The sequence below is a fragment of the Haemaphysalis longicornis genome, unplaced genomic scaffold, assembly GCF_048455015.1.
Source record: "Haemaphysalis longicornis isolate Haplotype H1 unplaced genomic scaffold, Haemaphysalis longicornis Haplotype H1 scaffold_7, whole genome shotgun sequence".
Taxonomy (NCBI): domain Eukaryota; kingdom Metazoa; phylum Arthropoda; class Arachnida; order Ixodida; family Ixodidae; genus Haemaphysalis; species Haemaphysalis longicornis.
Window position 1 is genome coordinate 192,590,280 of NW_027526422.1, and position 26,528 is coordinate 192,616,807.

General features: G+C 46.4%; 1 long non-coding RNA gene across 1 annotated transcript in view; it reads left to right on the forward strand.

The window, feature by feature from the left end:
- The first annotated feature begins 7,128 nt into the window (after positions 1-7,128).
- Positions 7,129-26,528, forward strand: part of LOC144145662 (uncharacterized) — a 39,288-nt gene continuing 19,888 nt past the window's right edge. The window contains exons 1-2 of the long non-coding RNA XR_013317563.1: positions 7,129-7,261; positions 23,006-23,042. This is a non-coding gene — a long non-coding RNA (uncharacterized LOC144145662). The remainder of the gene's footprint in view (positions 7,262-23,005; positions 23,043-26,528) is intronic.

Below are 26,528 nucleotides of genomic sequence, written 5' to 3' on the forward strand. Positions count from 1 at the left end.
GCGGGGGTAGAGCAGATAAAAAGACGGTTGGAGTGAGGGTCTTGAGGCGGTCTTTTTTGTCTTTTTTGTACCGTAGAATCTGTATGGCTGGCGGTAATGAGTCAGGAGGCGGAGGAGCCAAGTCGGGTAGCAGCGGAGGACTGGAGGTTATGCACTCCCGTGCAGCCGAGTGAGCTGCCTGGTTCCCCGGTGAAGACTCCTCGTGTCCAGGCGACCAGTCGATGCGAAGATGGATGCCGCTAGATTTTAGGATGGAGATCTGATGCAGGATTTTGTTGGCAATGGGATTGGTGGATGTGGGACTTTGTAGTGTCTTTAGGGCTTCGAATGAGTCCGTCAGGATGCGTATTTGTGAAGGGACGGAGGAGTGAAAGTCGAACATGAGGAAGTCGATGGCTTGAATGATGGCATGGAGTTCCGCTTCCAGAATGGTAACACATGGAATATTAAGGGTTCGTTTGCCTTGGATGGAGGGGAGATCAGGTGATGTCCATGCGATGCCAACTAGTGGATTAGCTATGCTTGCGTCGGTGTAAATGTCAATTTCTTGGGGGCGTTTACTGTTCCGGAGGGCGTTGATGCGGGCTGCGCGGACGGGGTGGGCGTTACGCGGGACGGGATGGGTGGCAGTAGAGTCCGTGACAGAAGGGTGGTTCCAGGGAGCCAAAGGCGGTGGGATGTCGTTGGGTTGTAACGGCTTCAGATTGTCCCAGGCGATGATGGAGACACCTTGATGAGTTAATGAGCGTTTATGGAGGGATAGGGTGCCCACCAAAGTTGATAGTTTTCCCAGCAGTTCTAATCGTAGATGTTCTACCTTTATGACACACTTTGAAAGAAACATTATTAGGCGCCGCTAGCCACCTGGAATTTTTGCGGCAAGCTCGGTTTTCGGCTGCCTAATTAACGGTGTGGACAGCAGTTTAAAGGAGCCATGCAGGAAAAACTGCAAGTTCATTTTGTTCGAAAACTTCGGAGTTTTATTGCGTCCCCCCTGCTTGTCCGGAATCAGACAATGTTTTATTCACTGAGAAAATAATACATTTATATTTGATTCTTCCTTCAAATCGTGTGTTTTCGTGAAGAATGTAATAATTACGTTACAAGAACAGGTCATCAAGCGAAACCTAGTGTGACATTATGCTCGAAAGCCGACTGCGGAGCCTTGTTTACCATCATTCCTTGTAGATGGCTTGAACATACTGCGGCGGGCCGTTTCTGCCTTTGCCTTGTTTTTCGCCATATTTGCGATTTGCTTGTTTTTTTTTGTTAGAAAATAAATGTATTGTTAAACAAGCTGTTCGCTCGACAAATGGGGTCACGTAGGACACCGTAGCGTACACCAATCGGCCAGTGCAGCCAAAGACAATCCCGAAGCACCGCACTGCTGTGTAGCTAAAGCAAGCCTAGTGCACGGAGTACCAACAACAAAACGCGTCGGTACTTTTATTATGTTTACGTGTACTTTCGTAACTTGCAGTGTTTACCCCACCGTTCTTACTGCTATAAAAGAATGAGCCCTGAATGTAAGCGCAAACAGATCGTTCGGCCGGACTTTGCGCCCAGCCTAATTGGTGTTTGCCTTTGCCGGCCTCGTCCAACCGCAGAGCTGGGCATATGACATCATAGGTTCTGTTGCAGCAAATGAGCTAGTTGCTCGCATGGCCAGTTGATTTTTAAGTAATTATATAGAAGATTTCAGCGAAGTGTGCGTTAAAAGTGGTGTCAGTATGATTCTAACGACGCAAATCATAAAAAAGAACCAAATATGTGTTTTCCCTGCAAGGCCCCTCTAAGAACTCGATAGTCCCCACTCCGTCCGGTTGATTGCTGTCGTCGCCACTACAATGACGAGCTTGACAATCAAGAACTTGGAAAATGGCTAGGGTGGCTGTTTTGGCGGGAAGATTTGAGTGTCTTTCCATAACGTATACCATGGGTTGTGCCTGACTGGCGAGGTCGGGCGAAATTGCCGTGGCCGGTACCTAGACCTGGAATAGGAGCGTCGCCTTGTAAAGTCGACAAGGGGTTGCTCCTCAGCCCATAGTCGACCACGATCATCGAGGTCACGGGAAATAGCTGGGGAGACAGCGTGGACACCCACGGGCAACTTTTACGTCATAGAGATCACCCCGTGAACAGCAATCTATAGCACATGCCGCTGTTGTTCGCTGCTTCAGCAAGCCGATTTCTACTTGCCAGCTAGACGTGTCCTACCACCGTCTAATGTAGAATGGCCGGCCACCTGCCATGCAGCCCTCCACCCGCAGGAGGACCGACGTGACCGTAATCCACTGTGCTCATCATCATCATCATCATCATCATCATCACCAGCCTATCTACGCCCACTGCAGGGCAAAGGCCTCTCCCATTATTCTCCAATTACCTCGGTCCTGTGTCAACTATGACCAATGTATCCCCGCAAACTTCTTGATCTCATCTGCCCATCTAACTTTCTGCCGCCCCCTGCAACGCTTGCCTTCTCTAGGGATCCACTCTGTTACCCTTAATGACCAGCGGTTATCTTGCCTTCGCATTACATGCCCTGCCCACGTCCATTTCTTCTTCTTAATTTCTACTAATATGTCTTTAACACCAGTTTGCTCCATGACCCACTCCGCTCTCTTCTTGTCCCTTAATGTTACACCTATCATTTTCCGCTCCATTGCCCGCTGAGTCGTTCTCAATTTAAGTTGAACCCTCTTAGTGAGCCTCCAGGTTTCTGCCCCGTAGGTGAGTACCGGTAAGATGCAGCTGTCATACACTTTCTTCTTCAGCGACAATGGTAGGCTGCTATTCATTATCTGAGAATGTCGGCCATATGCACCCCACCCCAATCTGATTCTTCTAATTATCTCTGCCTCATGGTTGGGACCTGGGGTCACAACTTGGCCTGTGCTACCACTCCAATCCACTGTGCTACCACTCCAGAAAAACCGGCCACGTCTACCGACGGTGCCCGTACAAGCAACTCGGGTAGCTAGGTTTCCTGTCAACGCACCTCTTCTGTTGCCCGGACGGCGACCCAACAAGATCGGCGATTACCTGAATCATAGCTGACCTAGCCCAGTTTGTTTAGACCATTCGCCGTCTTCCTATTCATACGGATTACCTAGCCGACGCAGCAACGGTGACTTCACCCGTTGATAGCCTCCAGCTGAGCAAGGAGAAACTAAACGCATCAATTTGTGAAGGTGAAGTTGCGCTACGTCGGTAAAACGAGATCCCCGTAACCATGCACCAAAGACCAAGATTTACCATGCCCCAACTTGACGCCCCCATGTAACCCTGACGCCATCCCTAACACGACGACATCCGCACGGGGGGACGCCTATTACATGTGGCCAAGCACGAAATACAAGGCGATGATAATCAGCCGCGTAGGTACCCTCAATTTTTGCCTCCAAAGTGAAATAGGTCACATCCTGATTAAGTACACAGCCTCTTGTTCGATCTTCCGCGTGGGTGGGTGCCATTCACTGACGTACTCAACAAACCAACCTGCACAAGGAGAGATTCGACGCGTGGACGCACCCAAAACTCGAAGATGACAACGCGTGACATTCGGCTATGCATCAACGGCCTTGGTGTAGTCGCACTAATGGACACTGGACCCGTATACTTGTAAGTATTGATGGCACTTCCCTCCCACCCTTGTCGTCGTTGTCCGCCATCCGCACACCCACTGCGCATGCCTGGCCAGGCACCGCTGATGATGATTGTGGCAGGATGCCCCTAAGGATTGGCGAACCAAAAAATCCATCACGAGATAGCTTCACATTCAACCACCGTCGTCATCTTCCCGTAGGGGAACGGTGAGTAGTATGCGAGGCATTCCTCCTCTCCTCTCCGGCATTCTTCCTCTCCTCTCCGAAGCTCCTCTCCTATCCGGGATTGCGCAACAAATGGCCATACCTGAGGCTCCGCGCGCGATAATTCGAAGCAGCGTAGGGTTAGAGACGCGACGGTAGCCGTTACATACTCCGCTGGGGGCGGCACTGTAGCTCCGCGGTATGAATGACGCGCGCGCTCCGCTCCCCTCATTTTCCTCCCGCAACGCCGCGATCGAACTGAAAATTAATGTAAACTTGACTCGACCCCATGGCCGCTTCGAATACTACTCAGGGGTCCCCTATGGGAAGCGTTCAAAAAGTTTATCCGTTTTTATTCAGACCAATATGAAAAAATGAAAAAATACAATTCCATAGAGTTTTGAACAACTCCACGTACTCCTTAAAGGAGTACTGACACGAAATTTTCGTGCTACGTTTTTTTCGCTGCTATGCGTGCCTACCAGCCCACTAATCATAGAATGACAGATTAGACGGTCGAGCGCAGCGTAAACATTCATTTACGGCGTCGTTTATTCGTGCCAGTTTCGGTTTCGACTGAAAAACGCCGAGCAGCCGCCATAACAGGGGCGGTATTCTCGAGTTTTGTCCCTTTTGCGTCCCTTTCAAAAATTTCCCTTTTGGCGAGCCCTGATTGGCTAAAAGCAAACAACCGGAAATGACGTAACGCAAGCGCGGCAAAGTTACTGCCAACCTTCCTCCATGCTGCCAACGTCCACTTCTTAACCGGAAGTACGTTACGATGAAAGGGACGCAAAAGGGACGTTTTCAAAAGGGACAGTTATGAGAATACCGCCCCAGGACGTATCACATGACGTCACCATTCTTGCCGCATCGCTGCCTCTCTGGAAGCGCGCGCGAGCGAGCGCACGCGCGCGCCCAGACCGGCCGAGGTCTTCGCCGTCCCTACAGGCCCGGGCAGCATGACGTCAGTCCCAAAACCATGACGTGTACACACGCCCGAGCAGCGCGCGCCAACCACAGCCAGCGCGTCGGCTTTGTCACGGGAATGAATGAATGTATTTATTGTAAACAAGGAAAGGAAAGACCACCAGCAGGCGTAGTGCACATGATGTCATGTCGGCCCGCTCTGGGCTTTCTCGTGCGGGCGAAAATTAAAATGGATTTTAAATATGTTTCGCTGAACTGTTGCTGTTGAAACTTGCTGGGAGGCATCTCCTGATAAAAAGGAAGCGTTTTACATAGTTATCACAGCTTTGAAATTTCGTGTCAGTACTCCTTTCAGGAGAAAGCCTCGGATATCGCTGACGCCAAAAGTAACCGTAGGTGCTGGCGATTACACGAATTAACACAAACAACGACCATATAAACACACCATAAGGAAATAAACTGTATTTAGAGAGTTATTTTGGTTAGAATGGGATTTTAACTCGGTTCGCTAGAGCCGCAGCCAAGCGCTAACCCCACACCTGCCAGGATCGAACTAAAAATTATCCAGATGCCGGCCGCATGAGAGATGAGCGCGGTGACACCGCAAACACGATGCAGCAGTGAAGAAGTCTGCCGTACCCGCTGGATTCCGCCTTCAACTCACTTAAGAGTCTTAAAGGGCCTATGCAACACTTCTGATAGACGCTTTCACTCATTCCTTCGCCTCTGAAAGTACTGCGAAAGCTGTATTTAGGCTAGCATGGAGCAGCACTGCGTGATTTGCTAGTCGCAGCAGAGACGACTTCCGTATCTGCTTTGCTTTTGTGGCTTTCTTTTTAAAGTGGCTTTCGAATGCGTTAATTGCTGCAACTGATAGGAAGCCGGCCAATAGCCGCAACACCGCTCGAAGGGCGTAATTAGAGCGGTCGACGAACGCAAAGACGGGGAAAAAAATTAATCTTTCGAGCAGGTATCTAAGTTATCCGATGGGCAGACAGTCGTTATTTTTGGCTAAGGCAGCGTGCGACCCCGTAATTTATGCACTACGTTCTACTAACATATAGGTTTCTTAAAAAAGTTGAAAGAAGTGTTCCAGGGTTCCTTCAAGAGCCCGAAGATTTTTTCTGTTAACACTAAAGGGAATATAATTGTTACATTCATTACAAACGTACCACCAGAGCTTCCGCTCTCAAAAGATGCGCGTGATTTACCGTCAAGGCATCATTTCAAAGCTATTGTTGAACTGCAGATTGGTCGCATCGCAATGAATTTCCCTGGAAAATCTATGCTTGTTTTTTTTCTTTGAGTGTTATCCTGCTTACGGAAAATTGTTTTTTTTCTTCTTTTATAGCTTTTTACCCGGGCTCATGTTAACACGACAGCAGGCTATTTAGTAATGAGTGCACCGTTCTCACAAAAACAGACGAAAAAACGTTTTGACCAGTTGGGACGGACCGCATATACGCACAGAATGAGGCCATCTCCTCACACTAAATTAAGCCTGTACGTCGGCTATCATCATAAACGGCACCCCGTACCCTACCGCGTTCGTCATACTCCCTCATTGCTTTCGTCACGTAACCTTGGGTATGGCTTTTCAATCGACAACCGCACTATGATTGACTTGCAGGCAAAGTCTATAAGTTTCTCTCTCATCTGATCATTTGGTGAAGCCGCAATCGCGCGCCAAAAAACTTACGGTTCTCAGGATTGTCGAGGACCGTGTCACCTTACGTCCCCATGCAAGCCTTATTTTCGCCGTTTAGTGTCAAGGTGCGGCGAGGGACACACACTGCCATCGAGGGTGAGAAATAAAAATTCAGACGTACAGAAAATATTCTCAAGAAAAACCCAGCCACATCAAGCCTCCATTATCACAAAAGTGCGCTAGAAAATTAAAAGCCTAAAAAATTAGATGACAGTACGGGACATAATCTAGCAGAATCACAGAAATATTTGTTTAGCCGGAGCGGTCTCTCTACATAGAAAGAAACCAAAGAATGGTTCAGAGGAATCAGAACGACGCAAAACAAGGACAAGAAACTCTATAAAAAACAGAGAGAAACTGCTAATTCCATGAAAATATTGCAATTTCCAAACTTGAGCACTCGTCCCAAAATATTATTAACAATTCCACCAAATTTTACGGCTATGTCTGCCATAAAATAAAATTGGTAATGCGATTCTCTTGAACCTAACACCTCCCTTAAATGTCGACAATACTCTGTTGTCCGCATATCGAATTTAAATTTTCTTGTGAATGGGTGATCAATTTCTTCAGGTGACCGCAACATTTTTGCTAGGCAGAACAAACCATGACAACAAATCAAATAAGCCACAACAATTGTACAAATGGTGTAGAATTTTTTTCTTTTGTATTAAACTGCAGCTGCGGGGTGGTAAAGCACTAGAAACGTCGCAGACGCCCACGCGTAAGATTTGTTATGATAGCCTGGGTTTCTGTGAAAAGGAATGAAATTGTACCAGGCATATCTTGTGCTAGCTCTACTGCCTATATTGTGAGTATACTGTTTCCAAGCTTTAATGCAGTGATTTTTGCTGCTTAGAAAGTACGTGCCCTTCAACACTAGCGAAAACGGGTCATTTTCAAGTCTTGTGCAAAACATTCGATTTTTCTGCAAAATTGGGTGACCACGAAACTGGCGGTGACAAAAGCAGCGCCTCGTGCCGGGAGTTTAGAAGCGCTCGGGGTATCCGGCTGGCTCACCGAGCGATGTTTAAGCCTGCCACTATGGCGGATATTTTATTAGGCATTCAGAAACTTCGTGGAGCGTAGAGGTTAAAACTAAAAGTTAGAGGGAACACTGGCGCTGCAATCGTTCAACCGAAATGTAGATGATTGTTTGACGTATACTCATGATTTTACAACTGAGCTTAACCTGATGCTTGGTGCTTGTTATGGGCAATTTGATTCGAGATTTTTCTGCGCCATCAGTTTCCATTTCGGCGTCGAAAGCGTCGAGCGCGCATTCCGGTGCAAAATTCCTGTTAGCGCCCGATGGCAGTAGCTGTAACTACCGAATACTGCTCGGCTGGCTGGAATGAAGTGGATGCTGAAACCAGTAGCAGCTCCATGTAGCCCCTACACTAGACCTATACTCGCGGACAACTTCCTGTGGCAATGGAGACAAAGCTACGCGGGGGGGGGGGGGGGGGAGGGGGGGACTGCTTTGTGTTACTGCGCCAAAATAGTTCTCAATAAACTAGTTTCGGTTTCGGTTTCGGCGCGACGCATACGCATTTGCTACAGTTCGTTTCTTCGCTTGAGCTCTCTGGTTGAGTGCGCTGAACCGCAATCACCAATTATGCAGGCATATTGGCGTATCCTTGTCTACGTTTCATTTGATTCTAAGCAAAAGCCAACGCATTCACTGGAGAACTCGGACCGACCTGATATATTATAGCGTGGACGGTACCGTCGAACTCTCAGCCGCCCAGAAATGCCGTTAATTTTGTCAGCGCGGCAGTTTTGAAGGCAGGCACTGATATTTAAACTCTTCTTTAGCCGAAAACTAGGCAGCCCAACGCGCACTTGTAGCGTGCTTACATAGCGCAGGCTCGCTCTAGAGTTAGGGCAGCGCACGTCACTACGGCGCGTAGTGAAATCCCATTTGGATCGCGCTGAGTTAGGCAGGCCCCAAGAAGTTTCGGTGACCCGCAACTCGGAAAGCGTATAGGGGAAGCTCGCGCTGCAGACCCATGAATCTTGCGCTCAATCGCCACGCCTTCCTATTCCAATATCTTTGATGAACAGCGGGCTTTCGGGTGTGTCTCGCTATACTACGTGGCGCAGGTTTCATAGCTTAGGATAGCAGTCGTACTTCACTGGCTGAATTGCCTATTTACAGCGTAAAGGCGTGTCAGCACTTGGACGGACGAAAAACGTAACGCTGTCTAAACACCTGCACAGTTAGCGCTGGTCGTAAAGTTTAAAAACAATTGTTCACTGAACATTTTGCAAGTAATGTGGTCACTGACGTCGTAAAGTACATTGCATCAGCTAACTTTGCCAAACGCCAATATATCGAGGCGTTCTCAGATTGGTGGTTAAGCCACCCCTTTCCATTTTTTACTGTGTGGTCACTCGCATACTTCTTGGGTCACTTGCCGAAAAAATCACCGTAACCAGAACACCGCAACTGGGCCTGTCACCAGAAGTTTAATTGGCTTCCAAACAAGGCAACAGAATTCGCGTTGGCTGAGTGTAGCTGCTAACTCTTCATCAACATTCCAATTCGCTGCAACAGCCTCCTTTCTTTGTCACTTACATCAATGTTGTGGGAGCATGGCTGGCTCTGCATTAAAAAATAGCTGACTGGTATTCATGGCTGTAAATTTGATGATGGCCTCACCATGCTCTCACTTGTTCCCAAGCCCAACACGTGGGTTCACCAGTGATGGTCCTGCCCGTCCAATTCACCAATTTTCATTTCGCGGCGACGTGACACCCCACCATCGCTAATGTGCTCCAAACTTTCGCAAAAATGTACGATTTTGTGGCTGTGGCCAGGATTTGCCCACACAATTCCAGAACAAGCAGAAACACTTCGACACTCAGGGCTGCCACCGCCAATTGCAAACCGTTTGACATCGGTACACCGTGAGCATGAGTCAGCAGGAATAATATGTGCTACGCGAAAAATTGAAGCAGAAGAAATAATGTGTGTTGTTTCATTTATTTATTTCCTGCATAATCAACTGGACGAAATCTGGAAGCCACTCCAAGTAGTCACACAACCACAAACATGCACACGAACGCCAGTCACAGGAGTAAACCTTTAAAACCATGGCCCCATCTTTCAAGCCCACTTGAGCACTCAAAGGCACGCAGCCAGGTATTTTGAAACAAACATTTCTGGCTCTGTTAGCAGTTATTCGCAGTGACTGAGTACGGTGTGCAGTAATTTCTCCATGATAAATGTGAAAACAACATTCACGTACCAGACATTGCACGACAAACATGACAAAGTGACACTGCCCGTCCCCATGTCAGTGAACATTTCTATAAATCCTGTTTCATGAGAGCGTGCCGTTACCTTTCGGGTGTTCGACCTCATATTCCACGGCTTCGGGAAGGTAGTAGTTTTACAAAAGCTAAGGCTGGTAGCAAGAAAACCCACAGCTTTTTGACATTCGGAAGTGAGGCATTGACGATTCGTATTACTCCTCGCCATTTAACCCTGTAAATACGCATTTAAAAGAAATTATTTGAGCCGGATATGGTCTTTTACTTCAGCAATCTACCCTCTGTAGTCGAAGACCAACAAAACATGAGCAAGTGAGTACAAATGATTACCTCACTTACAATGTGCAACTGATGGTAGTGTATTTTTTTCAGATGACTGAAATAATTACAAATGATAGACAACTCAACAATGTATTTCTGGATATCACTACCATCTCGCAGTTCTTGTAAAATAATTCTTCCAGTCTTGTCATGTCATGCACAGGTAACTGCTGTTTGCAGAGGCTGTTAACAACCTCTTGGGTTGTAATCAAATTTTCCCATTGCATTTCTTCTGGGTGAAACAGGATATGTGACGTGCCACTCCTCACTGCTTGCTACCAGCGTTCGTCGTCAGATTTCATTTTATGAATGACAAAGGTACAGCAAGTGCATCTTAGCCTCCACCCACAACCGACAACCTGAAGCCTAATTCGCACACTGACAACAAGCAACAACCACTCCAAATGATTGCCTGGTGCTGCACAAATCCACCACTGTATGAGCAGCTACCTCCTAAGTTGCGGGGCGTCAGAAAAGTAAACAAGGTGTCCTGTAAGTTGTTGCACACAAGCAGCACCACATAAACCAACAGAGCGTACTTCCAAGCTTCTGGCCAACAGAAAGGAAAACAAAGTACCTCGTCACATGCCACACAAGGCCAGCACCACATAACCTACAAAGCGTACTTCTAAGCTACTGGGCACCGGAAAGTTAAACGGGGGGCTCTGTAAGTTGCCACGAAAAAGCAGCACCAACCGCGCGTACTTCCAAGCTTCCGGTCACCACAACCGTAAGCAAAGCACCTGGTCGTGTGGTGCTGGTCGCCACACCCGACCAGCACCACATAAGTCAGCGCACACCTGTTTCATCAAAGTTCCTCTACGCAGCTCATTACGCTGTCACTGCAGCCACTAGAACTGCTGGAGTCGGAACCTAGCGGAATCACGACGTTGTCGATTCTGGTGTCGATTGCACCATCCCTCTCCCAGGCCTCTTTCTCAAGACGCTCCACATGAGCGCAGTCCCGGACCCAGTTTTCGCGCGTCACGAGGGCGATGGCTTCGTTGAGTCGTTGTTCAACGTCAGCGAGAGTGAATGGAGTGTTGTTGGCAGCAATATACCCATTAACCTGGCTCCACACCATTTCAATAGGGTTGAATTCACAGTGGTAAGCAGGAAGGCGAACGATGTCATGCCCAGAAACTCTGGCCAGGGCTTCAGTCCGGTATCCAAAACACTTGTGTTTGTTCTCATTAACCAGTCGAAGGAGCTCGGGTTTCAACTGGTCGTCACGCCACGGGAGGGTTTTTGCAGTCAACCAAGACTGAATGTCGGCCTTGCGCCACGACGTCGAGGGCAGCTTTTCGGTCCGAACACTGTGGTACGGAGCATTGTCCATGATAATAACACTGCGTGGCTCAATGTTGGGTAGAAGTTGTTCTGCGAACCACTTCTCAAAGCGTGGGCCATTCATTTCACTGTGGTAGTCAGTGGAAGCACTCTTTGATGCACGGAAAATGAGACATGCCCCGCCCACAAAGCCCTTCTCACTTCCAGCATGAATGACGATGAGCCGACCACCTTTGCCTGTTGGTGCACGAAGCCCAGTAGTTAGACCCTTGCGAAAGGCATCTTCACGGGATGACACAGTGGTGTCCTCCCACACCGTGCCCTTGGTGTGCCCAGCATTGACCCAAGTCTCGTCTAGGTAGTATATAGTCCTGCGAAAATAAAGGGAATACGTGTCAGTTTTTCTTTGGAGAGAAGGGTTAGGAAAGACAGAGAAGGCACTTATTGCTTGCAACTAACATCATTCTACTACGCAGGCAGGTATGTTTAGTTTTTGGTGGCAAAACACCAAAATAAAAAGGTTCGCAGAACGTACACCACCCACACGGCTAACGAGATCCACTCACTGATTGCTATCCATACATTATTATAACATGTCGATGCATACTTGTTTCTTCACTTGCAGAACGAGAATAGCATGCAAAATACGAACAGGAGGCAGGGATACAGAAAAACGCCATGAAAAATATAAAGTGAACGCCAGTATGCATGTGGAGCGGTGTTGATAAGTACCTCTCAGCAATAAAATATTTGGCTGTACGATAACTTCGATCGTTATTTTTTCTTGTTACATTTCAACTGTCAAATAATGTTACATAGGAATTTTTTATTTTAATCGCAGGAATTGACGTTTATGTATCCGTCCGCCAAATCGAAATTACGTACCGTTTCTGCTTTCGCATTTCTCGAAGAGTCCGCAGATATTTCCGCCACCACACGATGATGCAATCCCTTTCCAGAAGCGCAGAGTTACGTTTTCGCTTCCGAAAAGCAAATTCAATGTCATTCAGAAGCCGACGCATCGTTCTGACACTCAGCTTCGGCAGCCCCATTCGGGGTCGCTGGTCACATCGATGAGGATCTTTTCTGCAGTTGGCGCCTCGTTGCGAATGAAGTACTGATGCACTTTCCGTCGGAGAGCAGCAAGGGTGAAGCTGTCGTACCGCTGTACTCTTGTCTGTCGTGTAACTGCAGGCGGTTTCCCAGTCGACAAACGAAGTGTTTTGCGCTTTGGGGACTTCAGGGTGCCACGCAAAACCTCATTCTTGAGCCGTGCGACCGTACGCTCGCTTACGCCGGTAAGCTGGCTAACCGAACGAAATGCGGAAACGACGAAGAGTCCTGGTTGCTTCAGTCTCACTTGGGCGTACACGTTGCAGACAACTTGCTTGGTCTGGTTTGACAGCTTTTGGTAGAGAAGCTTTTTGAAAATCCTCTGAGGCGAATTAACTGGCGGGCTATCGGACGGAAAAGTACCTGCTGTCGATGAAGACGCCATTTTTTTAAAAGAACCGTCGTGCCACCAGTGGTAATTTCCGCAACCAACAAAACGGATAATATATAAGAAAAGTAACGCTTAGTGGCGATTATATTCTGGCGATTTTTTCGCATTGTCAAAGCAAGGCTAGAAAAAAGAAATATATGTTTTTGTATTGCATAGGTTATGCGCATTGAATAATGTTTGTAGAACTACTCCCAACTGAGCAGCGAAATGTCGTGGTTCGGCCGGCCACTTCACCCCCCCTCCCGTAGCTTTCTCTCCATTGCCACAGAAAGCTGTCCCCGAGTATAGTCATGTTCTGCGGCATTTCTGAAAACGGACGCGTACTCGACATTCCGCACAAGATAGACGCTACGAGCACGCTGTCTGATTCTAGTCCGTTCATGACGACGCATTCGAGAACTACACGAGCACGGTATTGGCTAAGCCAAATAAAACATCTTTACCAGCAGCAAATATATGGGTACAGCCGTGTAATTTTTCTTCACGGAGGTATATCGGGGAGATGCGTCCGGCTGGTGGGTCACCACCAAGTTGACCGTGGTCAGTACATTATCATGGTAGAAAGCGGCGACGCGATTGAGGGCAGGTCGCATGCACGAAACCAGTCCGCCAACGCAACCGTGATCTGCCAGGTTGCCGTTTACCGCTGGCAATCAATAATGTGCACACAATATCGCTGCCACTGCCCTTGACCATGCAACCTTCTGGAATACAGTACAGTCAACGTCCTGCAGCCGCAAGCCATCGCCGACTCGTACACACACACAAAAAAGAACGCTTCGCCGCCTAATCGACTTAATCGTCCACCCCACTAAGCGTAGCCGAGTATAAACTTTACAAATACCTTCCCGTCTGGCGTAAGATTAACCTCAACATCAGATTAACTGGAAGTACAATTTTTTGACACCAGTGTGTCGAACCGAAAAAAATACCGGTTCGGTTACGGTTCTGGTTCAGGCGAAATTATTTAGTTCCCGTTCAGTTCCGCTTCGACAAAATCACGTACCGAACCGGTTTGCGAACCGGTTCGATCAGTTTAATTATCACTGAAATTAGAAAAAGGCATTTAGTAGTTTTAAACGACAGTCAAATCGAAATACAAACAAAAATTTAAAATGCTGCTCTTCCCCAAGGCTAGTGGCGCAATTGCAAAACAAACTGTAAACAATTACATGATATTAGAAAAACAGAAGAAGTGGCGACGATTAACCACCTACTTTCTCGCCCAGACTTTATGTTGTCCTAGCGACTATTCATGAAGCCACCGTCAAGAGATTTGACGGTTGGATATATTTTTTGCCCCTTCCTTTTTTTGTTGAAATCGCAATCGTCGCTACGAAATCGCCCATTACGCTAACCTTGCAGCCGTACATTTAGGCCTGGGTACTGGCGCGGTCAAATACCAGTGCTTAATACCAATGGCGCACATTTTTTGTAGTTGTAACAAAACAGAAAAATCCTTCTAGAGGCACATAATTACTACCAATGAATTCGATTATCTGGTCACCCTGAATAATTTGTTAGCTGTCAACTTATCAAATGTGTTTGCCACACTGCTGTTAAATGTAAGCTCTATTTACCCCTCAGTTACTGCATTATTTCTCTGACCACTGCAATTCCTTTTGCGATACCTATGCCGGATGTGTGCATAAGAATCACTATGTCATCGTACTGCCTGACCCCCGGCCATTGTGCCGTGCGCTACATTGCGGAATCTTATAAGAGATTATGCTGTTACAAAATGAAAGGGAAATTTGATGCCCGGAGCTAGAGATGGGACTTTTTTAAGTAGACGCTCTTAAATTCGTCCACAGCAGAACTTCCCTCAGGAACAAGTAGCAGTAGAAGCAATGTAGCAAGTTGGGCAGTCAGTACAAGTGCACTCTCGAAAAAGGCAGATCTGAAAGAGACAAAAATGCAGAACAAGCCGAAAAGGTGACCGCTGGGCGAATGGGGCAGTGTTACGTACCGTCCTGCTTTTTGAACGTGTCATCTGCTTTATTACTTTTTCTGCTTCCGAAACAATGTCGAGGGCTGCAGTTTATTGGTAAGGTATTAAGTGCGCACATTAACAGTTTTCCCTGACATATCTGTTGTTATTTGTATCCGTAAAAAACGGAACTTGTCCACTGTACTGTCCTCAAAAACTGACCACGAACTGACTTCCTTCGCATTGATGACACGTTTGGTTGTGAAAGGCAGGCCAAAGCCAAGTATAGAGCGATATCCACGATTTGGTGCTTTTTTTGCTTATTCGGTTTTACTTACTTTTTGGGTAATGTTTTAAAACGTCATTCGCCTTTTTCATTTTGGTTGTTTCCCGTGTAGGCTCATTACAAAAACTGGTGTATTTCATGCCCCGTGCTATATCTCTGCTCCGATTTTAAGCTTATGTTGCAGGCCGGCAGTCTTATTTTAACCAGCTAATGATATTAAACGTGGATCGAAATCTCGATACACAAACGTTCTCGATTTCCATCTACTTCAGAAAACCAATCGTGGGGAAGGGAGATAAATGCAACTTGTGGTCAGCAGCAAACGGTTTAGCCACTGAGAAGCTCCTGCGGTCACACTTGTCGAGTATTAAATATTTGCAGGTTTCGGACCTTTCAAGAAATTATGAAATGCGAATCTGGTGTGGGCTTTCGCTGTTGCGCAGTGGAGCACTCCTACAGCCTGATAGCTCTAATAAAGTCGCAGCTAGGGAATGGCAAAGTCGTTTTATATATCCGGGAAGCTGCCGAGAATCACATTTGTTTGGGCAGCTTGCACTAAGGTCGCGCTTCCAGCCGCAACAGACCATTGCTTCATTGTTGCTCATTCATTCCCCTGTTGTTACATAGAGCGTGATAGTGTTCAATTGACTGGAGGAAAAAGTGCCCGAGCGGGTACGAAGTTGATGGTACGTGAAAGAAAAAAAGGCCTGAATTGCAGTGACTGTGCAATATCAACAACGGAGGGTCGAACCGTTTCGGCGTGAACCGGTAACCGTTATTTCTTTTTTCGGTTCAGTTGCGGTTCCGGTTGAGCGTGCTAAAAAAATAACGGTTCGGGTTCGGGTTCAGTTCTGGCAAAAATACCGGTTTAGTTCCTGTTTTAGGTTCGGTTCGGTTCCGGTTCCACACCCTGTAGTAGTAGTAGTAGTAGTAACTTTATTTGAGCTCGAGGCGTTTTCAGACGCCAGACGGAGCGGTTCCCAGGTCGCGGGAGCCGTATTGGGCCAGCAGCTCCTGTCCCCGGCCGTCAGCACGAGCTGGGTCGGCAGGGCGGGGCTGGACCGCAAGGTCTCCCATCGCTCGTGGAGTGGGGTAGGGGGGTGGAGGGAGGGTGGGGGGGTATAGGGGCCTTGAGTTTAGTGCACTCCACCAGTATGTGTGCGAGCGTGCTGCTGTTTGTTTTACAGAATGGGCAGCGGTCCCCCTCGCGTTCAGGGTAAAATGTATGCAACAGGACGGGGTGAACTAGTGACCCCGCCTGGATGCGCCTGACTATTGTCTGTTGCTCCCTGGTCAGGGTGCGGTGTGGCTCGGGGACAAGATTAATATTTATACACTAATGAATGTTAGTTATAACTTTGGCATTAAAAAAGTAGTCTGAGTCAAGTCAAGATAACGGGTGGGTCAAGCCAAGTTCGAAAATCACGCATCCCCCAGCCATGGCCGCCTCCTGAGGGGCTGAAGCCGCCCTTCGGCACCTCGCATAGACTCTAGCGCTAGTGTCCCCTCTAGCGTATATTAGTATGAAAGGTAAAGGCGTAAATATCATAGTATACAGACCTTTTGGTAGGAATTATCAGCTCCTTTCCCCGCGAAAACAATTTCGCTCGCTCCTTTTGTTTCAAGCACTAAGCCGCACGCACCATTTCGGTGGGATCCGCGGCATCATTCACCGCGCCTGTCCAGTGAGCGGCGCGTCTTCTCGCGCAGAAAATGCTCTTTGCGATTCACGCGGGAAGGAGCCCTGACAAAATACAAGTTTGTGTTATTCTAAATATTTCGTGTTTTAAAGTGCCCCCAGCGCTTGTTCGAATGCAAACGATGCTTTATTCACTGTGACATTCATTAATTAAAGTTAAAATTTTAATTTTCCCGTTAAATCGTGTGGTTTCGTGGTCTGCACTGACATCACGGGAACCTACGGCTCTGCAGCCGACTGGGAAGCCTTGTTTGCCGTTAGTGAACCTAAATGGCGCCACCATATTGTGGCGAGCCGTTTTCTGCCTTTGATTTCTTTTTGACCGTATTTAAACCTGGCTTGCTTTTGTTCAGGGAGAAAATATTGTTTTCGTGAAACATAGTGCTTGCTCGACAAATATGGTTGCTAAGACAGCGTTGCTTTCGTCAATCGACAAGTGTCATTTGAGACAGCCCGAAAGCCCCGCTGTCCTGTACAGGTAAACCAAGCATAGTGTCTGCAGTACCAACAGCAGTACGCATCGGTACTTCTGTGCTGTGTTTACGTGTCCTTTCGCAACTTCCACGGTTTGTCCCAAGATTCGTACGGCTTTAAGCATGTGCGCCCTAAATTTAAGCACAAACAGCTAGTTCGGCAAACTTGTAATCTCTGCCTAAGTTGCGTTTGCTTTAGCCAGCCTGCGCCGGTTGCAGAGCTATCTGATATGACATTATAGGTTCTGTTGCGGGAAATGAGCTAGTTAATCGGTCACATGGCCATTCCCCTTTTTCGTAATTATGTAGCTTATTTGAGCGAACTGTACGTTAAAAGCGGTGTCAGTATGATTATAACGAGGCAATCTTTTGAATGAACCAAACTTGTGTTTTCTCTTCATGGCTCTTTTAGGCTCGCGGATCTATGGGTGGACTCCAGCCTTCGCATTGTTTTCGCACGTCCTTCTATGTACGCTAAAAGCTACCCCTGAAGTTTATTATAAGATAGACTACGATAGTTAGCAGTTCTACACCCATTTAAAAGGGTATTTTTACGTAGGTATCAGGAATCAGATATAATACGCCTGCTGAATAGCCAATAAATACCGGGCAATTTTTTTTTCTCGTGCGACAACACGCACACTCGTATAACCTACTCCATCCAGGGCTACACTTAAACTCCTCTAAATAACTCACATCTCGTAGTTTTTTTTCTTATAGACAAGTGCTGTGCAAACGGAAAACAGCATCTTCACACTTTTTCTCTAAAAACCCCACGTGCCCCCGGTTGCATATATGCAACGCGCTGTTTATCAACCAAGAAATGGCGCGTTTCGCATGATACTGGCAAAAAGGTGACGCTACTCTCTGCATTAGCCATTTCTTGATCTCGGAAGTTCAAAATTCCGCCACTGGGGGCAGCGTTGCGCACGGAGCACTGTCTACAAGATGTCCCCCTTGCCAGCGCCGTCCCCCTTGCCTCCGCTGATCAGGTATGTGTATTTTTGAAATAACTAATAAAATCGTTCATCCATCCATCCATCCAGACAGCCACTTCATGCTGCCAAGCTGTAGAGCAACCATGTTCCTTATCTTTCTAGTATGCATGGTTTTGCCTCTCAGACGTTAGTTGAAGCGCAATATTTTCTGTTTTTATCACGTCGCAGATATGCAATGGCGGGCAGTAGAGCCCTTGTGTACCGCTGTTGCATATATGCAACGTGACAGTTTTCTTGAGGATAGCATTGCGTATGTGCCATATTCCGTAGGAAAAAGCAAAAATTACGACTCTTAGCTTTTGTACAATTGATTTATTTAGTACTATTGTTATTGCAGGCTTCAATTACGTCTACGTTTTAAGGGTTGCCGATAACACGAAGAAAACGTTTCCTTGGGGATGACAACTTGCTTCCCAAATTCGACTGCAACCAGAGGGACATATCCTATTACAGCTGTAACGATGAAGAGGATGAGGCGCTTGCTGACGGAAGCAGTGATGAAGAAAGTCCTTCCACGGAGCCCGAGGATGAGGTCCCCGCCCAGACCCCTACAACAGGTTTGAAAGCGACGTATGCGAAGAAGCGCTACACATGGAAGAAAACATCATCTGAAAAATCAAAAAGCTGTTTCGAAAATGACTTCTCTTTGCCTCCTTGTGAGCCTCTCTCAGCAAAGCAGCTTTCAGATTTGTTTGTGTCCGGAACGATGTTGTTACACGTCGTTGAAGAAACAAATAAGTACTATGTACAGAAAAATGGAACTCTCGGCTTGACACTTCAAGAACTCACATCTGTGCTTGGAAGGTTTTTCCGTATGGCCATAGTGAATATGCACAGGGTGCATGCGTACTGAGAACAGGGAAGCAGGTATGAGCTTGTAGCACAAGTTATGTATCGGAACCGATTTAAGAAAATGACGAGTCACTTGCACTTTGTCGACACTGATAGTGCGACGGAACAGACTATGCAAGACAAATGCTGGAAAGTGCGCCTTTGGCATTCATAACTGCGGGAAAACATGTTGAAGATTTCGCATAAAAACAAGACGTGCATTGATGAGATTTTAATTCCGTTCCGCGGAAGGTCCCCTATACGGCAGTACCGTACCTGCCAAGCAAGCCAAAGTGCAAGTGGGGTCTCAAGCTTTGGGCCCGAGCAGGAGAGTCGGGGCTCTGCTATGACTTTCACGTGTACCTAGCTTTTAGCAAGGATTTTTCTGGTGGTCAAAGTGGATATGAACTCGGCCTTGTGTCAGGAGTTGTGATCCAGTTGTGCTCAAGTCTCCCTAGCCACTACCACAACCTCGTTGTTGGTGGTAACTTTTTTTTCATGTCCTCATTGGTCACTAAGCTAACACGTAGAAAAATTTCCTACATTGGAACCGTGAAGGAGAACAGAATGCAATCATGCAAGTTGATGAACGAGAAAGAAATGAAAAATAATGCCGTGGCACATTGGACTCCTGCGTGGCATCTTGCGGTGAGCAAGACATGGTGGTCGTAAAAAGGTTTGACAACACGCCAGTGGCGCTTATCTCCAATTGTGTTGGTGTCGAAGCAACGACTACCGTAAAAAGGTGGGACAAAAGCCAGAGGATCCATGTTCCCGTTGAGTGCCCCGCTGTAGGGCCCGAGTACATGTCGATGGGTGGTGTTGACCTCCTAGACAAAATGCGTAACAGTTATCACTTTCCGATGCGGGCAAAGCGATGGTACCTGTACATATTCTGGTACACTGAAAAATGGTAGCAGTCAATGCATGTTTTCTGCGCATGCACGACAGAAAGGCAATGGTAGCATGCCTCTTCGTAGATTTCTGTCAGAGCTTGCAACTGGATCGGTACTCTACAGCAAACGCCTACCTTGACGGCCATATCAGGAAAATCTCCCACTTCTCAGGAAGGTCCTCACTGAAATTCCCCGAGTCGTGAGAAAGGATGGAGCAGAGCACTGGCCACTGTCGAACGAATGTAGAAACAGGTGCAAGGTATGCCCAGGGGGCTGCACCTTCATTTTTTGCTCAAAGTGCCAGACGTCCCTGTGCCTAAACAAAGGCAGAAATTGTTCTACCGACTTCCAACAGGCTTAACATCCCCCTGACAAGCCAACTGGAAGAATTGTGTTTTAGTGTCTCGCTCGTTGCGAAAAAAAAAACATTGTAAACGCAGCGGCGGTTTAGCTTCCCTTCTGTAGTCTATGACAGTTATGCCCAGTGTTGCATATGTGCAACCCGCAGTTGTTGCTAATAAAAAAAATTCTGAATGTTTCTATCTTTTTGTATCTCTATTTGTGCTCTAGATAGAAGTCAATTACTTGTATGGTAGTTTTCTTTGCGTTTGTACCTTTTCTGTCTCGAGTAAACAAAGCTGCTGTGCAGGAGAGTTTAGTTTTTATATTTTCTGCAGTTTTCCCAACATGCTTTGTTTTACTTATTGCGGCGCAAACCTTCCGTGTAAGGTGCCACTCAGAAGAAATGTACACCCGAATTATAGCAATCGTGGAGTCATCGTCCAATATTCATTATTAGGGGTATGCGAACATCACATTTTTTGAATACGAATCGATTACGTATACAGCTTCGAATATCGAATATAATATTGTAGAATAAAAGAGAGACGTGGCTTTCAGGTTCGAAAGAATAACAAAAAACTTGTTTTTTCGAGAGCCACATGTCATTCGAGAGCCACATGGCTTCTATGTTTTCTAATCGGTGAGTTTGCAACGTTTTCCCACCGAAAACTGATGCAAAATGGCATAAAAAATACTTTTGCCATCCGCGGTGACGAAATATCAGCTCGAAATAGTGAAAAAACGCCAATTTTCGGATCGCTGTATCTCCGCAACGCTGACACTGGATGCGGCCATTTTGGTACCAATAGATCCACCGAGCGATCCTGTTTCCTGTTCAAGCTGTCTCTTTTATTGGCGGTCATTCACACACGCACGAACGAAATAAAAAGAACGAAGCACAAACGAAGCCAGAAATAGATACTGAAGCGCGATTGGCTCTCCCATCGGCGCGCGCAGAGACGTCCCTCCTGATTGGCTGTCGGTGCGGAAGATGAAGGCCGCCTGAACTGCGTAGTGCGTCTTTCGGAGTTCATTGTTGCTGCTTCGCTCGGCCAAGTTTCTGTTCATTGATTTATATGCTATGGTATTCAACACGGACGCTATCTCGATGTAGATGCCTGAGATAACGACCCTGATTAAGGGAAGTTGCATGGCTCGAAAGGCGAAGGTCATCGAATTCTTCGTGGTGAGCGTGACTTTACCCTGGAGGGTGAAGTACGGTGTGCACGCTTGTGATAGCGGATCGCAAAGTTAACTTTCAGACTAATTTGTGATGTCTACACGCTTAGGTATATCTATGTTTAACAGTAAACTATCTAGGCTTTAGAAAGAAACCGCCGACGCGTCAAAAGCTACCGAGCGCACGGTATGGCTGCAGCGCGTCAGAGCATCACCTCACTGCGCAACCGGTTACGATTCAACGCCAGTAGTTGAAATTATTGCCTGTGACGTTAGATTTAAGCCTAAGAGCGACCTGCAGAGCCGGCGGCCATCTTGTATTGCCGCAGCGACGACTAAACAGGAGGGCCGTTTCAACGCGCGCCGACTAGAAGGCTAACCGCGCTTCAGCACCTATTTCTGGGTTGTTTGCGCGTCTTTTTTGTGCCGTTCGTGCATTTTTTAGTAAACTAAGATAAAAAGTCCTTCAGGGCCACAAATGAGATCGCGCGGCTGATCCAATGGTACCAAAATGGCCGCGCCAGGTGACACCGTTGCGGAGATACAGCGCTCTGAAAAAATTGCAGTTTTTTCGCTCTTTTGGCTGACATTTTGTCACCGCGGCTGCCAAAAGTATTTTTATGCACTTTGCGATGGTTTTCCGTGTAATAACTTTGAAAACTCACAGGATAGAAAACACAGAAACCGAATATGTGGCTTAAAAAAAAACACGATGCTTTTTTTTGGTCATTTTTCTGAACCTGAAAGCCGCGTCCCCCCTCCCTCCACCCTTAAACTAATCAATCCAAATATTCGATAACAGCTCATTATTAGAATCATTTCGATGATTCGAAATGTTTGGAATACATAGTTCTTGAAACAAATACCAATATACTATATTTATTATTCGAGTAATATTCGAAATTTTCGAATATTCGCACACTCATAATCATTATGCTTGGTGTAACTTGCATATTCGAGCTATGTGAAATAAGCTTCACGATGTACATGCATAAAAAGAAAACTACAAAACGAAACACAGAGAAAGAGGGGACAGCACGAGAAGGGACAAGCACAAAGAGCGAAAGGAAAAAGACGGTCGCAGCACACCAAAAAGAATGGTGCTGCATTACTAATCTGTTCAGCGCAGAATGACACTAATAATTTCCCGGCAAATAATGAAAATAAAGTGTCCTTTATGACATATGTAAGACTGCTGAATACATTGACTCAGGAAATATAGCAGAAAGAGCTATGGCAAGCAAAAGAAGATATAAATACGTGTCATTTCTGTGAGAACGGCACCTCACACCCGCAGGATAATTCTATTGCTAGTATAGTGCTCGTAAAGGATAAGCAAAGCGAACTACATAAATTTACTTGGTCAAATTGACCTTCGGATAACCTTATCAGATCCTTCAGAATTACGCATAACGTTACATCAGCCTTTGAGGGTTTTAATACATCTCACTCATTCAGGAATTTCGCCAAATATCTAGCCAGTATATTTCCAAAACACTCAATCCACCTTGACATTCTTTTTCCCAGGGCACAATGTCTGGATACATTGGAATGCGGAGACAAGGTATGGATTGTCAGCTGAGCATATATATAAAGAAATGTATTTCTACTTGCGACCTTTTAATTTTATAGGTTATTCCGGCCAAACACATTTTTTTCTAATTTAGTAGAAATTGTATGTTCTTAAAGAGCAAGAACACCAGAAAGTAAAGTGATATTTCCCAGTGGCTTTATTGGTAATGCTTTGTTATGAGGAAATAAAACACAAATCGGAACAAACATATTCTCTCATAAATTTTTATTTCTCAGGTGTCTTCCTTCACACATGAAATTGTGTCTCATAGTGGCTCTGCAAAACTTCGAATAAACACTTTCTTTGTTTCATTCGCGTCTAGAAGCACATTGTAAGCTATAGTTATCGATAGCACGGAGCGGCAAAGCGTGATTTACACATCGCTACATACATGCCTTCCGTTTATGCTTTGTTTTTCTGGCTTTTTTTTACGTGGCTACCGAATGCGATCACTGCTGAAACTGAAAGAAAGCGAGTCAGTAGCTGCTACATCGCTGTAATGGTGTAATTCGAGCGGTCAAAGAACGCAAAGACCGGGAAAGAGATAAATCTTTTCAGTAGGTTTTTAACTCTTCTGATGGCCTTAAAGTTGTAATTTTTCTGGCTATGGTAGTGTGGAACCCCTTATCTTTGTACTGGATGTGTCGGTTGACTACGTTCTTCAGGCCCTTAATATTTCAGAAAAGTTGAAAAACGTTTTTCATGGTTCGTTTCAAGCCTGCTATGAGACATCTATAAGAGAAAAGAAAAAAGGGCACTCCAAGAAATGATGTGACTCTACCCACGACGCTGATTTGTTGTCGATATTTCATTATTCATGGATTGTGCTAAACGTTTTATCAGCACGTTTTTACGTCGCGCTCATGGTTCAGCAGCACCAAAAATGTGGCCAGAGAACAGGTTCGTGGCACTAAACTAAACAATTTTCTATATTTAACTTGTTTAGGAGGTGAATAATCTGCTGACACGCGACTGGTTCGGGGGAATTGCTGTTCACGCAAGCCTGCCTTACTCCTGCATACAGAACACGTGTATCATTAACATTGCTCCTAAGTGGTGTACGAAGGAAGGCCTTGTATGTTATCTCACAACTTAAGGTGTGCTGCACGTAAGAAAGCTTATGCGGGGCGTTGGCTCGTCAGTGGAGAACTGGAAAACCACTCCATGTTCTTCAGTGGTGCTGTCGTTCGCGCCAAACACGCAAAGCCCGACCATGATGAATCTCTGGTTTAGAAGGTACGCTCCAGCCGATTATACGGAGACCCCCTCCCACTATTTCAAGTGTGAACGTTTTGGCCACGTCGCAAAGTTCTGCCAAGTATATCAGCGCTGTAACCACTGCGAAAGCCTGTACAATCTTAAAAAGTTCAAAGCAAACTTTACTTGTGCAATAGCGGCGGCGATCACTCTGCAAGGTTCAGCGGGTATCCGTTTCGCGTTCGTGCACCAGACAGGTGGGAGGTGTTCATCGAGGATCACAATTCCTCTCCACCACCGCTGACGCCGCCAGACAGAAACAGTTTTCTTGACCTAATTTCACAGCAATCCGTAAAGATGACCGAACGCAAGGAAAATGTGGCCAGGGTTGAGCAACGAGAACCACAGGATCCCCTACTACACCCCTTTATCGCGACCCGCAGTTCGAGCCTCCTGCCGTGTAAAGCAGAGGGGGTATATATGCCGCCGTCTTAAAGTTGTACAAAGTTGTACAAGACCTCTTTAGAGCTCTCCGATGCCAACTTGTTTCTATGAGTCCAAGCTCCTCCAAAACCATCCTTTAGACCCTGCTGAACTTGGAACCCTTCATTTTGAGGTTTTCTGCCACACTACCCCCACAGTTCAATGCCTCTTCAGAGGCATGTCTTGGTCAGCATCATGACCCTAAATTCAAGATCCTTTCATGATCAATTGAAATTCACCAATATATTACACTGAAATTCTGGAGTCCTGAAACACTGTTTCTCGGGTTTTCGTCACTTTGTGGTAATAAATAACTTTCCTATCATCGTCATTTGCGACCAGAACGCAACCAAGGAGCTGATACGTTCTGGATATGAAACTTTTAACTGATGAACTTCTTGTGTGTCGATCAAAGTAGTGGTGTTCATCCGAAGATAACTCACATAAGTTCTACACTTTGTTCAGCCACATGACAGGGACCAGTACATTTGCCTCACGGTGAAAATAAAGGGCTTATCTTTCCCGCTAATAGGCGTTTATATCCGGTCGCCCGATTGTAAGAAACTATAAAAAATTACCCAAGCCACCCCTGGTCCATCGGAGACTTCAACGCTTACCTGATGATCTGGCACAGTGTAAAAAATTATCTAAGAGGTTTAAGACATGCCTCACTGGCGTCCCGACATGAGCTGTGTTTTGTTAACGTTGGAAGTCCAACTTTTCTTCGTGGAGCAACATATCGCAGTTGTTTAGACTTGGCATTGGTCTCAACAAGTGTGACTGACAGTGTTCAGTGGTTCGCAGATACTGAATCCCACGGGAGCGATCCTCGTCATCCATGACTTAAGACGAGGGCCTTGATGGTTTGCTTCCTCGAAAAATCATCTGGGGAATACACTGCAAGAATTCCATCTTGCACGGCAGACGTCTCTTACGAAGGTTTTTTCTGTAGCTTCAAAAATGTCATAAATAGCTCGGCAGAGGATACCATGCGTTGTCTTCGGATACATCCCAAACTTACCGAGTTCGACGAAGCTTCAAACATCTACAAGCGATTTGCTATCATTAAGAATGGAGATACCAGCACAAAAAGTCTATTTGTAACTTTCGTAAGGCGAAAGGTACACAAAAGAAAATGTAACGCCGTATTCCACAAGTGCAAACACCATGATGGAATTCGTTCTGCCAGAAACCTGATCAGCGAAATCCTTTGTACCAAATCTGGAACACTGTTAGGGGCCTAAAAAGAACGACGCAGCAACGACGCCCGTTTAGTGCCTTGGCGCCTTCTCAGAAGCACCTGTAAGTTGACGTTGCGGAAGATTTTTCCTTCAGAATCGCGCAGTTCCCAACTTCGCCGAGCCAAGACTAAATCCGCGTTGTTCCGATGTCAGAGACTCCTACATTGACCTACTGTTTTGAATGGAAGAGGTTGACCCCGCGCTATCTCTGTGCGGCGTACATCTTCGTCGGGACCTGATAGTGTCACGTACGCAGGCCTGTGCCCCCCCCCCCGGTCAAGAAACCCGTCACATCCTTTTTTGCTGTGAGAACCAGTCTTGGCAAGACGGCACGGTCCCTGAAAAGTAAAAATCTACCTGTCTGGTTGGCTTCCTCAAACCAGGCAACTCCCTAATGGACCTGGCGCCGTATCGTCTTATAGCCCTAGCAAGCTGATACGAAAATTTGGTATCTTGATCACCACAATATTGTTGCGTCTTAGTAGACGGAGGTGTAGACAGCAGGATGGAGATGTACCTATTTATTAGGCGTAGCGCTACACCGAAGAGTAGAGGC